Here is a 16,232-nt window from a genome sequence, read left to right as displayed (position 1 = left end):
CTCTTTTTCTTTGTTGTCTCTGTATGGCGTAAAATGGCGGGGCTCCCTAAGCAACTGGTGTTGCTGTAGACCTAGCCTTAGTTTCAATTTTCCTTACTTTCCTAGCCTTCCTGGTGCAGTCTGGACTCACCCTATCAATTCTCTCTGGGCTTTCTGTGTTTTCAGGCCTCTTCTCTGCCTGTAGGGCTGCTAGCTCTGTGCAGCTTTTCAGCTGTTCTGGCTGGGCAGGAGGGCTCGCTGCCTGTTTTCCCTTCCCTCTTTTTCCCTTTCTGCTGGGGTGTTTTGTGTCTGTTGGCTCTTTATTCAATCCCACTTTGACACCGTGTAGAGATTATAGAGACCCAGGAAACCATGGTTGGGGTGAATGCAAGCCTGACTTTATTTCCTATCGATACAGACTCTGATCACCTTGCTGTATGCTCCCTTGTGGGACTCTACACATTCACAGCTAACACCAGAGCAACCATTGTAAGCAGGTGATCAGAACCTAAGGGTAATGTGTGGGAGTGAGGATCACTTGGGGAAAATAATATATCTTACTGGTTTTGTAGTGTCTGGACATGATACTATCACATAACTTAAGTTGACATTTGGAGACTAGATCATGAAGGTCACACATTTTCAGCACTCTGTACGGCAAAGGTAACTCTTATAATTCTTTATATCATAGTAAAGGGTTTGACAGTATGGGTGTTCCACATAAGCAACCTGTACATGATGGGTCAACCTGCAATAGCTTCGTAGATTCCAAGGTCAGAAGGGACCTTTGTGATCATCTAGTCTGATCTCCTGTAGAGCACAGGCTATAGAACCTCCCTAAAATAATTCCTAGAGCAGATCTTTTACCAAAACAGTCCATCGTGATTTCAAAATTGTCAGCGATCGAGAATCCACCACAACCCTTTATAAATTGTTTCATGGTTAATTGCTCTTGTTAAAAATTTACACCTTATTTTCAATCTGAATTTGTAGAGGGCAGTAGTTGTGAAGTATTGCTAATGAACTACTCACAATAAGTAAATGTCCACTTATGGGCAGGTCACAAGTTTATTTCTTATGTCCCATGTAATCAAAACCATCTTCTGTATTTAGATGCCACTGTATTCCTCTTCGTTAAATCAATTCAGGGTAGGATACTTTGCATTTTAAGGTTTTGTCAGAGAAACTTACATGGTCCCCAAAGATCTGAAATACAGGCTGGAAAGGAAAGGTGACAGAACACTCCTAATAGTGCAAACTTTATTTGCAGTTATTGAAAGAAGAAATCACTGGCATCTCAGAAACTGTGATATTCTTGTTATAATTGCAGTTTTATGTTTTCTTTCAGGTGTTGTTACACTAATGTACTACAGACAGCATCAGAATACAGGATCATTGATATAAAAATGACACTAGAATAGCCTCAAGAATAGCCTCAACCATTTCTTTGCCACACGATTTATGGGCAAAAGCTCTTGAAGCATCCTGCATTTCTTGGGTAGACAAATTAAAATGTTATGCATGATTCATCAAAGAAAATGCAGTTAATGCCATTACTTTTCTATAAAGAGTGAGGGGAGAAATCATATCCATAATAATCTGTGTAGAGGTGACCTAAAAGTAAATAATTATTCTCAGGCTCACATGAGGAACTTTATAAGGTCTGAAGGACACCAGCTGTAATATTGCTGGCACTTTTTTGGACAAAAAAGGAGAAATGGGTTTAAAGAACACTGTCAGAAAAGGCATATAATTTAATTGCTTTTGATCTGCAATGACATGGAGGAGCAAGCATATTGGGCTGGTGTATTGTAACTTCAGCTGAAGTATTGGCAAAAAGATTAGCTATAATAATAGCTTTTAATAAATTACTGGCATCATTAAAGTGAATACAGTCCATTCGTGCTTTTGTCCCTGTTTATCCATCTTTACACTACAGAATCTGTAATTTTTTCCTCTTCTGTTTGGGGTAGTTTTTCCCTATACAGGAACTCTAAATCTTCACTGTCCCATAAATATGTGAACATAAAACTGTGATTTATGGGAATTTAGCTCCTGTTTCAGTGGAGGAGGTTTACAGTGCTGAGAAAACTCATTAATCTCATTCACAGCTCATCGTATAAACATAACCTTTACAATATAGAACAGAAGAAATTATGTGTGGGTATGATTTACTGTTTGTGTTTTGGAAGGAGAACCAACTGCAGACTTGTTTTTCCACTTCCAATTTTAATGCTCATTGATAAAGTTGCGGAATTAAAATGAACCCACATTAAATAACAATCTATGCATATTTTACTTTTTGATACAAATTTTGATTTTTGTAACAATAGAGAATATTAAAATGCAGATGCTGTGTGAGCAATGTACCATAAATCAGACACAAAACAGCTATAATATCATAATCTTTTGTAGAGATGGTATTATCCTGATTACCTGTTATGATGATGAATCTATTCCATGGGCAGATTTTTGAGGATGTCTCTTTTTAAACTTTTGCACAATGCAGAAAAGAGTAATATTAAGTAACTGCATTTTAGGAGACCAGAAGAGACGTGAAGAACTCTTCTTTTAAGTTTTAGTATAAATAGTTTATTATATGTTCTCTTCTGATATCCTTACTTGTATTGAGTAGCACTTTACCCCACAAATTAGTCCCACAGAAGTCAATGGGAGCACTTGTGGATTAAGGTACTAGTCAGTGTGAATAAGGGTGCCAGAATCTGGCCCTAAATGTGTATAGATTTTCCAGAGACCTATCAGTTGTTTGCAAAAGAGTCACAAACAGCAAGGTAACCTAGACTGGTATTTTCAAAGGGAGCCAGGCACCCAATCCCATTAAATTCAATAGGAGTCAGATGCCTAACTCCCTTAGGCGTCTTTGAAAATCCCAGCCTCAAAGCAGCACCATTAAATCATTATAAAGCATGCTACAAAGCATTTTTCTTGTTTTATGCCATTGCAATTTTCTGAAAATATTTGATCTAATTCTCTTAAATTTCCTGATAATTAAATATACTGCAACAGAAAATCCTCTGTAATGTTAGCTGTACTCAGTTGTAAAAATATTCCTGCATTAATTTAATGGACTGACAAATTTTCTTCCATCAAGTGAAAGGAGGAGAAGAGTACATTTTAAATTCTACCCAGAAAAATATATTGAAATCTGAAGGAGTAAAGTAGTAGAGAGCAGTAGAACATGTTGATCATGTTGATGAAATGTGAATCAGAACAGTTAAAATGGCTGGTAATTGATTCTGAAGATTTAAATACATAAGGGCCATATACTGCTCTTGAAATGTGTGAACAATGCATGATGACACAATGAGAATCAGGGTACCTTTACTGGAGTAGCCTAAGTAGAAAGAAAGTGTATTTTTGAACGCTAAGTCTATATTGTGAGTAGTATATAGATCACGCACAAACACCACCCCCAGTTCAGCTTTCATTTTCTGGATTGGTTAAACTGCACATGTTTCAGAAAGGGGCTTTATATAAAAAAGCCTGTTTAAATCTAAAAGGCTTATGTATGTATTTAAATATTGTAATATCCACAAATCCATAAATAAAGCTTCTGAGGTGTTACACAAATCTGCAAGTACATTTCCTCAACATTTGAAAAGCAAAAGAAGACAGCTCTTGGGACTGGGGCTTTACTCATTCAAAACTGAAGCTAAACGATTCAAGATCATTCAGATTGCTCAGAGAGGATGTCTGATATGACATGGATGTTTCCTATCTAGATTTATGTCAGGTAAGATATCGAGGCAATTCTATGCAAGTCTCCTATTCCCATCATTCTCATGAATTCATTCTGAAAATGACCAAATAGAGAAAATAAGGAAAAAAGCTAAGTTGGCAAATTGTCTGCCTTTGCTTTCAATGACACATTAACCCTGAGTGTGACATCTGCATTTTCCTACTGACTACTAAAAGCATTTGTCTGGTAAAAAAAAATATCACTTAGGGGTTTATTCATGTAGAAAAAATGATGATACTTTGTTTTATCTTTTGAGTAGGGCATCTGGTTTTTATATTGTCTAACTTCTGCTGCTTGGGTTCAGTCCTCATATCTTTATTCAACTTCAGTAGCAATTTACTCCACAGGTTGCTACACTAAAGTCAATGGGACAGCTCAGAGTGAAAGGTACTATCCAAGTTATTAAAATAACAGGAGTACTTGTGGCACCTTAGAGACTAACAAATTTATTAGAGCATAAGCTTTCATGGGCTACAACCCACTTCTTCGGATGCAAGTTATTAAAGGTATCCAAATTTAGCCCACTCTTTATATTTTTGTTGTGCAGTGGTCTGAGAGTCTTCGCAGGGGCAAGAACGCTTAATAATAACTTTATTAGTAATTGTTTCCAGTGGTGCTGCAGCTGGGTTGGTCCCAAGATATTAGAGAGACAAGATGGATGAGGTAATATCTTTTACTGGACCAACTTCTGTTGGTGAAAGAGACAAACTTTTGAGCTACACAGAGCTGAAGAGGAGCTTAAGGTGATGTTTCTGAGGCACCACCAACTGTCTCCTGGTACCCCAAGTCTCAATCTCTCCTGGGGGAACCCATTTCCTGTCAAGGAGCCCTGTATCCCACAGGAATCGTTCTGTGTTTTCCTTGGCAGGAAGATTTTTAGTTTTTAGAACTGGGCCTGGCTGCTTCAGCCCTCACCTTCTCTAAGGAGGAATCAGCCAGTTTTGAACTCTACAACTGGGGCAGAGAGTGTAGCCTGCTCCTCCCTGATGGACTCATTTCCCTCCCTCTCTCCCCCCCCAGCCCCCACCAAGCTGGGATCTCATCTGTCGCAACACTGACTTTGCCCCAGGGTACGTACTCTCACAGGCTGGGCCAGCAGCTCACTGTCACCCATTCTGTGTGCCTACATCCCTGTATAATGGCTGGCTGAAACTCTCTGACTCTGGCTCCTTGTAAATACCAGGGTGCAGTGTATGCTGCCAGGCCAAGTGTGCAACTCATACTCAAACAGCACCTCCACAGGTAGGTGTTCATTGACCTTAATATCCTGGGGTCCTTCCCTTTCACCCCACTTCAGATATAGCTGAGTTACATGTATCTTAAGTGGAAGGCTCTCTGCAGTGTTGGGTGCTTACTGAGCAAAATTTTAGCTTGGTCCACTACGTTGACTTTTTTTTTTATATTGGGGTCCACGAAGTGGGCGGGTGTAAGCTTGACTTGAGCTAGAGTCACAGCACCCATGTCTCTCTAGCCTCGGGCCCTTTTCCCATCCAACTTGTCTTGTGGTCAACCCCTCTGGGGCTGAAATCACCATATTAACCTGCTGCACTCTTGGGGCAGCTTCCTACCCATCCTTCAGTTGGACTGCCAGCATGTTAACCTGGTGTAATGCATTGCCAATCTCCTGGCAGATGGTCACTGGGCAGTTTGCCCACTTGTGCACTATCCCCTGTTTTACCTAAATAAATATTTATTTATTTAGGTAAAACACCTCAACTCCTTGGGATCTCTCTTTGGGGATCAGCTTGTGGCCAGTGTTCCCCACATCTTGGGCTTACCCACTTCTAATTTCTGTGAAGCTCCTGCATGTCCCCTCTTTGGGGTCCCATCCATGGGCCATTCCTCTTTGGGTTTCCACTCTGAACCAGACTTGTTATCTGTTTACTCTCGAGTAACTTCATATTGAAGGAGAAAAGCTGCTTTAAACTGAATCTATAGCTTTTCCGTAGGGAGTTAGAAATTGCAGACAATTTGCCAGGACTACATGGTTTAATTTACAAGCCCTCTGAAAGGCTGGGAGATAGGAATCAACATCTCCTCTTTACTTAAACTGGAGCAAATATTTAGCATCTGCTTCCCACAGGATAGGTGATCCAAGTTCTATCCCATTTACTGGGTTACTAGGACTTCGGCTCCTCAATTGCTTGATGCCACTTCATGCTTTCTTGTTGCAGCTCATGCAGATCCTTGTGCTCTCTTTCAGCAAAACACTTGGCCTCCAATCTGGCTGCTTCTCCTCCACGAGCAGCTTCCTTTCCACCAGCTTCTTCCACTTCAGGTCCTGCCATTTTGAGGCCCCCATCCTGGATGGAGATTGACCATTCCTCCACCTCGTGTCCTCCAATGAGTCCATGGGACTGTTTGTGGAATGGTTTCTGTAATGGGACTACAAATCTCCCTGCAATGCAGAAGGGGACTACTGAAGGCACAATTAGCCCAAATTCAGACACCTGGAGTAGGAGGCAGGCTTCAGAGGAGGGGCTTAAAAAGACGATCCCTGCTCAGTTGGGAGGAGTAGGCAGAGAGAGCAGATGTAGAACACTCTTTGTGGGAGAGAAGGATGCTACAGACAAGGACTGGCAAAGCCTGGTGTCTAGAAGCTCTCCTGCGGGCAAGGAAAAAAATTATGTTGCTTCATGCTCGTTTTGGACTTTGAGTGCAATGGAAGGGCAGATCTATAAGACCCTGCAACCCAGGAGATGCTGCAGGATGAGTGAAGCAGTAGAAGAGCAGCTGGAAAATGGAGGCTGAATAGCTGCTGCACTACACAAGGGGGTACACTGGCAAGGATGCACTATAACAGTCTCCTTGGTCATCTGCCTGTAGGAGGACTGGGGGGATCTCCTCTAGGTTCTGGTTTGGGGCTAGTATCCCACTTTAATTCTAGTCATCTTTATACAGCAGAGACCAGCTCTGAGGTATAAATTTACAAGCTGCTCTTATCTAAGGACTTCATAATTCATATTTGCTTGCTTTTGATTTAAGAGCTGCAGTTTGTTTCCTTGCGAAAGCCTGCTTTAAAAAATTTACCCTCCGCCATGATGATCCCACTCTGTTGCCAATATGTTACAAACTGGCCCAGCACCCCACTGTGTGGTTGCCAGTCTGTTGCATGTATCTGGGACCCAGCCAAGTGGGTCTGGGTAGGCTCTTGTCACAGTTTCTAGGTCTGGGACTCTTGACCATAGTCCTGGGCTCAGACCTCTTGTCTGACACCCTTTCTTAGGACAAGGGCAACTGTCTGGAATGAAGTAAAATGGGCTGCCCTGGGCAAGTCCAGACTTGTGCACGCACAGTGACAATATTTCCACACATATTTCAACACAGAGTTCATAATCTGATACAGTCATATCCCACTCTAACTTGACTCTGTCTGCTGAAAAAGGGAAGAGCCTGCTAAAAAGAATAATAGAATAATAGAAATCTTGAACTGAGTTTACACCAATTCTAAGAGCCTGGATAACAAACAAGAAGAATTGGAAGTGCACATTTATGAGCATAAATTCAATCTAGTTGGTATTACTGAAATCTGGTGGGATGATTTGCAATATTGGAATGTTAAAATCAATGGTTATAACTTATTTAGAAAGGATCAAGTGGGCAAAAGGAGAGGACAAATGGCAGTTAATGTCAAAGATAGCATTACCTGTTTCCCAGTCACTGATAACTTGGAAGAAAATGATCTTGAATGCTTATTGATTAGTGCCCTAGCAGATAAAGCACATGATGGGGTTTTAGTTTGTGTCTGCTACAGATCACCAAATCACATTAGAGGACAGGATGATCACCATCTTACACATCTATTTATAATGTGTAGACAAAAAAACTGCATGATGATGGGAGACTTCAGTTTGAATGATATATTGTGGAGGTCTCATGCTGGCAGTACAAAAACATTCTTGGAATTTTTAAACAATTTTCTAACTCAAAAAATGTTGAACCAAATTCAGCTGAATTCTATATTAGATGTTGTTTAACAGATAAAGAGGAACTGATCACAGAACTGAAAATTAGCAGTCACTTAGGTACAAGAGAACCTGACTTGATCACATTTATAATGTACAAACAGAATGAATTCTAGACCAGTAATATATACACTTGGTGCTTTAAAAGAGCCAATTACATAAAGCTGAAAACACTTATGAGCCAAACCAGCTGGGAGGAAGAATTTAATAAAAAAAAATGTGAATCATGATTGGGAATCATGTGAGAATATCTTACTAGATACCCAAAAAGCCAAAATCTGAGATAAGGACAATAATAATAAGTTTTTAAGATGTTTTAAGAAGAAAAAGAATTCTGACAATACTACTAGATGGAAATGGTAGAATTATCAGTAATAGCACAGAAAAGGCAGAACTGTTGACTAAATATTTCTGTTCGGAGTTTGGGGAAAAAGCAGATGATACAGTCTCATCATATGGTGATGTTCACACTCTTTCCCTTCCACTAGTATCTCAGGAGGCTGTTAAACAGAATCTATTAAAGTTAGACTTTCTAAATCAGCAGATCCAGATAACTTGCATACAAGAGTTTTTAAAGAGGAGGAGGTCAAACTAGATGATCACAATTGTCCCTTCTGACCTTAAAGTCTGTAAGTCTATGAATCTGTGAGCTGGCTGAGGAGCTTGCTGAACTATTAATGTTGATTTTCAATAAGTCTTGGAGCACTGGAGAAATTCCAGAAGACTGGAAGAAAGCTAATGTTGTGCCAATTTTTAAAAAGTGTAAGCAGGATGACCTGTGTAATTATAGTCCTGTCTGCCTGACATCAATCCCCAATAAGATAGTGGAGCAGCTGAAATGGGACTCAATTAATAAAGAATTAAAGGAAGGAATGTAATTAATGCAAATCAGCATGGGTTTAGGGAAAATTGGTCTTTCAAACTAACTTGATATCTTTTTCTGATATTAGAAATTGTCTTGATAATAGTAATAGTGTTGATGTAATATATAGTCTTCTGTAAGGTGTTTGACTTGGCACCATACAACATTTTGATTAAAAAGCTAGCATGATATAACATTAACATGTTACACATTAAATGGATTAAAATTTGGCTAAGAGATTGGTCTCAAAATTCAATTGTAAACAGGGAATTCTCATAGAGTGTAGCTGGACATCTTCCCCCTGCCCATTTGCTCTTTTGACTGCAGTCTGCACAGTTTGCTGTTATGCCGTTACAAAGCCACAAGCAGCAGAAAGTCCCCAATGATGTTAGATGCTTGCTTAAAGCTGCATTGCTCTATATAATCAATTGTATTCATGCTTATGAATATGTAATCAGTTAATGTAAGGAATAAGTGAGATAGTGTGAGTGACAGCCAATGGCAAAACAAAGAGGCAAATATCGCCTTTTATGGAACCATGGTATTATCTTGGTGAAGGTATAAATCTTGAGATGGGCCGCCAAGTCAGGGGTACCAACAAGGAAATGTAACAGCACGCTAAACTCGGGACCAGACCGGAAGCAGTAGAGCCCTCCCACGGATCCGAAGGGACTTCAGGGACTCTCATCGCCTTGCGGCCGATCTCCGGTATTTTGCACTTGTTTTTATTGAATTTAATCATATTGATTTTGGACCAAACATCTAATTTGTCAAGGTTGTCTTGAATTCTAATCCTGTCCTCCAAAGTGCTTGTAACTCTGCCCAGCTTGGTGTCACCTGCAAATTTTATAAGAATACTTTCCACTCACTTATCCAAGTCATTTGTGACAGGAACTGGAAAGACCACTGCAGGACCCACTAGCTACATCTTTCCCGTTTGACAGTGAACCATTGATAACTACTCTTTGAGAATGGTTTTTCAACCAGCTTTGCATTCACTCATTCACTCATGCTCGTCACCACAATCGGGGTATGGGCCGCCAACCACAGATCTCCAGAGTCCTTTATCCTGGGCCATTTGCTCTAGCTGGTTCCAGGTATAGCCCATTTTTATGCTATCAGCCTGAAGGTCGCGTCGCCAGGTGCATTCACCTTATAATAATTGTATTGAGATCATATTTCCCTAGTTTGCTTATGAGACTGTCATGTGGATTGGGTCAAAAGCCTTACTAAAATCAAGATATATCATATCTATAGTTCCTCCTCATCTACTAGGCAAGTAACCTCTTAAATAAGTAAATGAGGTTGGTTTGGCATGATTTGTTCTTTACAAATCCATGTTTATGTTACTTATAATGTTATTAATCTCCAGGTGCTTATAAATTGATTATTTAATAATTTGTTTCAGTATCTTCCAGATATCAAAGTTAGACTGGGTTTGCTTTTTCCCACCTATTCAAAGATAGGTTCTATGTTTGACGTTTTCCAGTCTTTTATGTTACCCCAAATCTCTGTTATGGAATAATAAGGAGGTGACATATAAATAACAGGTTTGACTCCTACCAGCATCTATCAACTGGGAGAGTTAGAAATCTGTATGCTTCCCGCCTGTGTTGCATTGAAATAACGGATAGAGAAAATATAATCTTAAACAGAAAAAAGATTTATTAAGGGATAGTTACAACTGGGGTGGGGGGAGATCCACTAAAGGGATCACTAGAAATACCCAAGAATAGATTCCAGCAAGGGGCATAAAGCCCAGACCCTTAAACCATCCCTTGGTTAAACTATTAAATGCCCAAAAAACAATTATTGTCTCTTTTTCACTGCAGATGGAGGTCACCAGCAACCGATGGTCTGTCTCAGAGTCTCAGGAACATTGGAGGATCTGGCTCTCTACCGCCAAAGCCGGAGATCAACAGATCTGGGCTAATGGCAAAGTCTTCACTGGGTCCATTATGGAATACTGGAATCAGATATCAGGTAAGTATTGAAGTCCTTGGCAGGTGTTAATGGCTGAAGTCTTGATCTGATGTCTGCGCAAAGAAACTGGATGTGGCTGTCTCGATGGTGGACAGCCCCTGCAATTGCTGGAGCCCTATGGTTGCTGGATTTACTGGTCCTATAGCTATCCTCAGGGCAGGTGTAAGCCCTTGTATTACCAATTCACAAAATGCTGGCACATTATACTGCACATTACCATTCCGGTCTATTGGTGCCATACCAGCTAACCAATACAACAACCTTTTCCTTGCTATATAGGTCTCTGGACACTCTGTTTTTCTGAATACGATTTTCCCAATAAGGTTATCATATGGAAAAAACATTTTATACACACCCAAATATATATCTACAATTTCAGTGTCATGTTTATTTATTTATTTATTTATGTATGTATTTATGTCCCATAGTCAATCCATCTGGTAAGGCATTGAAATCCTCTACAATCAGACATTCCCTGACTATCATAAGGGAATCTTCCTTGCTAAGGTTAGGTAAGCAGCTTTAGCGTGCTAGCCAATTCAAAGCATTGTTCTTATCAAGCTGACCCAGCTGCTTTCCTAAAGCTTTTGCTTGTTCTGTCAATAACATCTTTGTTTCATAACGCGTCTCAGTAGGCCATTGAGCCCAATATTGCTTGACTATAGTAGTGATCGGGGCAATTGGCGGATTACTTTGTCCCATCATCCTTGGGCCTTCATCTAAATTAAATGGCGCTGATGGAATAAAGCCTTTCCCTGCAATAGAGTAACATGGTGGATTGTCCCTATGTTCCTCAGACTCCACGTCTGAACCTTCCCCGGAAGTGAACTCGTCTAGCGAATTAGTTTCCACCACACTAATCATACCCCTAGAGATGTTTAGCTGCTGCTGCAGCCTCTGAATCTTGTTCAAGCAGGCTGAATGATTTATTACTTCTGACCCTTGAGCCTGCTTGGTCTCCCTCAGGAGCTGCCTGATAGTAGCTACAAAAACAACAAGGAGTCTGGTGGCACCTTAAAGACTAACAGATTTATTTGGGCATAAGCTTTCGTGGGTAAAAACCTCACTTCTTCGGATGCATAGAGTGAAAGTCACTTTCACTCTATGCATCCGAAGAAGTGAGGTTTTTACCCACGAAAGCTTATGCCCAAATAAATCTGTTAGTCTTTAAGGTGCCACCAGACTCCTTGTTGTTTTTGTAGATACAGACTAACACGGCTACCCCCTGATACTTGATAGTAGCTAGGGCCTCTTCTAATTTTGTGGACAGGATCTGATTTTCCCTTTCTGCCCCTGCCCTGCATGAATTGGCCTCCTGCAGCTGTTCTTCTAGCTGCATGATTTGTCTACCTTGTTTTGTCATTTGGCAGTATCCATTTGACGTTGTGCCACTGCCTTCTCCAATTCCAACCCATTTGTTTTCTCCCGATCTTTTGCCTGGTTGACTAGAGCTTTTAGGTGACTCACCTTACCATCCAGTTCCCTACACACCGTGGCGGACCCATAAATTAATGCTCGCTTCTGTAATTTTTTCTTGGGAACTGGCTTGCTTGCCAAATACCGTCCCCACAATATTTGTAATTTGTGTAGTGCCTCATATCCCTGGAAAGCCCCTTCCTTTCAAGGGTTTTGAGATTTCCCAAAAACAGACACAGCATACTCCAAACTATTTTTATTAGACTGCCAGGACCATCCTTCTAGGCCAGGGGTCAGCAACCTCTGGCACGTGGCTCACCAGGGTAAGCACCCTGGCGGGCTGGGCCAGTTTGTTTCCCTGCCGCGTCTGCAGGTTCGGCCGATCGCGGCTCCCACTGGCCGCGGTTCGCTGCTCCAGGCCAATCGGGGTGGCGGGAAGCGGCATGGGCCGAGGGATGTGCTGGCTGCGGCTTCCCGCCACCCCCATTGTCCTGGAACGGCAAACCGCAGCTGGTGGGAGCCACGATTGGCTGAACCTGCAGATGCAGCAGGTAAACAAACTGGCCCGGCCCGCCAGGGTGCTTACCCTGGCGAGCCGCATGCCAGAGGCTGCCGACCCCTGTTCTAGGCTGAAGACCTCCTCCATACTTCACTCGCTTACCACAGGTAAAATAGACAGTAGTTATGTCAAAGCTGAATAGCCCACCATCCTAGATTTGTGGTGGCTATTCGCCTATGGTCAGTAACTCACGAGAACCCACAGCTGCCTCCTTCGGAACCCAGCAGTGCTCGGTCATGACCATGGACAATTGTCCCAGAGATGGACAGTTAGGGCCTTACCCTCCACCTCTGCCTTAGATTAAGTGACTGGCCAGGTCCACTTAACCCAGGACTTGACAGTCTGCTTTGCTGCAGGCTGCTTGGATCCACTCCCCAGGCTACTGGCAAAAGCAGAATCCTACACTGCAGTGATCCTCAGCCTGTGGGCCTCTAGCTCACGCTACATAGACTACAACCAAATGGGGAGACAACATATGTCTGAACAGGCAGTGACCTAGGGAACCTGCCCGACCAACCGGTCGACGCCCTCACCAACACTGTTCCAGACCCTTCCCTCCCCGAGTCTATGGACCATTACCCAGAATCTATTCAACCTAAGGATCCCAATCAGAGAGCTAAATCTCTGAGGAGTCCTTCCACAATCACCATTAAATTTTATCCCAATATCTCTGTTATAGAATAATAAGGAGGTGACATATAAATAATAGGTTTGACTCCTACCAGTATCTATCAACTGGGAGAGTTAGAAATCTGTGTGCCTCCTGCCCATGCTGCGTTGAAATAAAGGATAGAGAGAATATAATCTTAAACAGAAAGAAGATTTATTAAGGGATAGTTACAACTGGGGAGGGCGAGGGGTGGGAAGATTCACTAAAGGGATCACCAAGAATAGATTCCAGCAAGAGGCATAGAGCTCAGGCCCTTAAACCGTCCCTTGATTAAACTATTAAATGCCCGAAAAACAATTACTGTCTCTCTTTCACTGCAGACAGATGTTACCGGCAACTGATGGACTGGCTCAGAGTCTCAGGAACATCCGAGGATCTGGCTCCACCACCGAATCAGGATATCAACAGATCTGGGCTGATGGCAAAGTCTTCACTGGATCCGTTGATGGAATACAGGAATCAGATATCAGGTAAGTATTAAAGTCCTTGGCAGGTGTTAATGGCTGAAGTCTTGATCCGATGTCCACGTAAAAAAACTGGACGTGGATGCCTCGATGGTGGACAGCCCCTGTGTCATCACTGACAGTTCCTTATATGCTCTCTGCCGCGCAAATTCCTGAGGCACACTCTGGCAGACACTGCCTCCAACCGGTTCCAGCTAGCTCTCAGTCCCACAAGTTCTGGCGGGAAACAGAGTTTCAGCAGGAAAATGCCATGAAGAAAGGATACCAAAATGGAGTTCAAACCTTTCCTACCACATGCGAAATCTTGAATGTTAGACTCCAGTTTGAATTTCAGCAACATGTATTATAATACATAACAAAAGTATAACCATACACCAATATTACCTTACATTTGGTACCTTGTCCATCCTCCTCAAGTTCTCAAAGTTAATCACTAACAATTCTGAGATTGCTTTAGGTAGTTTATTATGTCCCCTACGGTGAACTTCATCTGCCCTGTTGAATATATCTAACTTATCTAAAAGAATGATGACTAATATTCTGATACTGGATAGAAGAGGACCAGTTCCTCTTCCTGTGATTCAGGATCTTCTGTTCCTTTTGGAGAAGAAGTAGACCAAAACTCCCAGGGATCCCTGGTTTTGCTGTTGGAGAAAGTGGGTTGCCTGCCTTGATATAGGTCCTTTTCTAGAGTGCAAGCGGTTCATTAGCAGCCTGAATCCTGCTGCTTCCTCTGGATGAAAAAAAGGGAAACCAGTGTCTTCTGCGTGCAGAACATGGGGCTGTAATGTGCACTGGCCTCTCTCTCAGATCCCTGCTACTACCTCTGGATAGGAAGTGGGGTCTGAAATAGATTTCCCAGTTGTTTCTTCCTGTACTGATTTTTCTGGGCTGGAGGAGAACAATGTGTAGTTTGTTTACTCTTGACATTGTAGTGCTACACGCTGTTAATGGCAGCAAGCTGTGCAGTGCACATCAGGAGATTTCTTCACCTGCCCACCTTGTTCTCTCTACCATACATTATCTTCAGTGTCTCCTTTCTTTGCCCTTGGACATCTCATCTCCATGAAAAGAGATGCCCACACATCTCTTTATTTTACATTTTCCCTTCGCACAGATGGCAACTCCACCTGCAGATCTGCCTTTCTCATGCTATTACCAGCTTCATGCCCTCTTTAAACTGTGTGATGTTTGCAAGCAGGTCACCTGCTGAGGGGATGGCTACTTGTTGAAGACCCAATCATCTATCAAGAAAATGAGAAACAGACACAAAGGCCCAATTATTATTAAGTGTTAGCATAATTGCAATTATAAGTAGAGTGTTTCATTATATTACAGCTGTTGAGACTTTAATGCATTCCTGTAATGTGCCTTATTAATAAGCTGTATAGAACTGCTGACTTCACAATTTTCTGGATCACATTTATGATTACAAAAGAGGGTATGAAAATGAAATCACTACGAGAACCCCACTGTGTTAGTTACTATGATTCACAAGTTTATTATGGTAATAAAGCAACATGAAGAGATAATGTTGAGAACTGAAATACACTAATGATGCTTCATATTGTTCCAAAAATGTTATGCAGAAGTGGTAAAAAGTGTTATGACTCTCAGACAATCAAATGTAGCAGATGTCATGCTACTGAATAAAAGCAAGAGGTACACCACCCCTTGCCACTACTTTTGTTCTTGCTTCCACCCACAGTTTTTTCAAGTGAGGAGAATATATACAATTGGTCTATCCCTTACAAGGAAGTGGGTGGGATTATGTAGAAGATGTTGCTTGGCTTGTTGATCTACAGACCACAGGGACATGACAGAGACAGTGTGTGGTTCATGGTGGGAGCTGTAGTTTTTATCTGTTCCCACTGATTTCTCTGGTGGGATTTTTAAGTGGGACTGAGAGATCTTGTCTTCACTAGACTTCTTTATCCTGAGTTACTTGGCAGCTAGTTAATAGGCTGTTCTCTAGACTAAAGAACAATGTGTAGGGAGTGTCCACACTAGTCTTAAAGTACCATAATTTCATTGGCAGTCAGTTAAAAAATGTGATGAAAACATACTTTGAGTCTATAAGGGGAAGATTGATCAGAGCTATAAGATAGACCACAAAAAAGCCACAAATTTCCAAACATTCAACAAGTCTGCAAACTCAGATAAGCATTTTCACATATATTATATGTAGTGTGCAAGCAGGGCAACACCAAGACTCACTATAGCTGGCTTATGGTTTGTCTGACTTTAATAGAATTGTCCACAAATGGGACTTCACCCCTAACACTAAACATGACAAAGTTAAATCCAACAGTATCCAGACAAGGTGTGTACAGCTACCACTCAATAATGCACAGTAAGAAAGTAATGCACAGTAAGAGATGGGGGGCTTGGGGAGACCTCGAGAGGTGATCTAGTCCAGCCCCTTGTGCTGAAGAAGGACCCAAGTAAAATTATAGCATTTCTGATAGGTATTTGTCTAAACCAGGGGTCGGCAACGTTCGGCACGCGGCTCGCCAGGGTAAGCACCCTAGCGGGCTGGGCCAGTTTATTTACCTGCTGACGCGGCAGGTTCGG

Source organism: Emys orbicularis, chromosome 1 (assembly GCF_028017835.1).
Source record: "Emys orbicularis isolate rEmyOrb1 chromosome 1, rEmyOrb1.hap1, whole genome shotgun sequence".
Classification (NCBI taxonomy): domain Eukaryota; kingdom Metazoa; phylum Chordata; order Testudines; family Emydidae; genus Emys; species Emys orbicularis.
The sequence above is the reverse complement of the archived record's forward strand: the minus strand, read 5'-3'. Positions refer to the sequence as shown.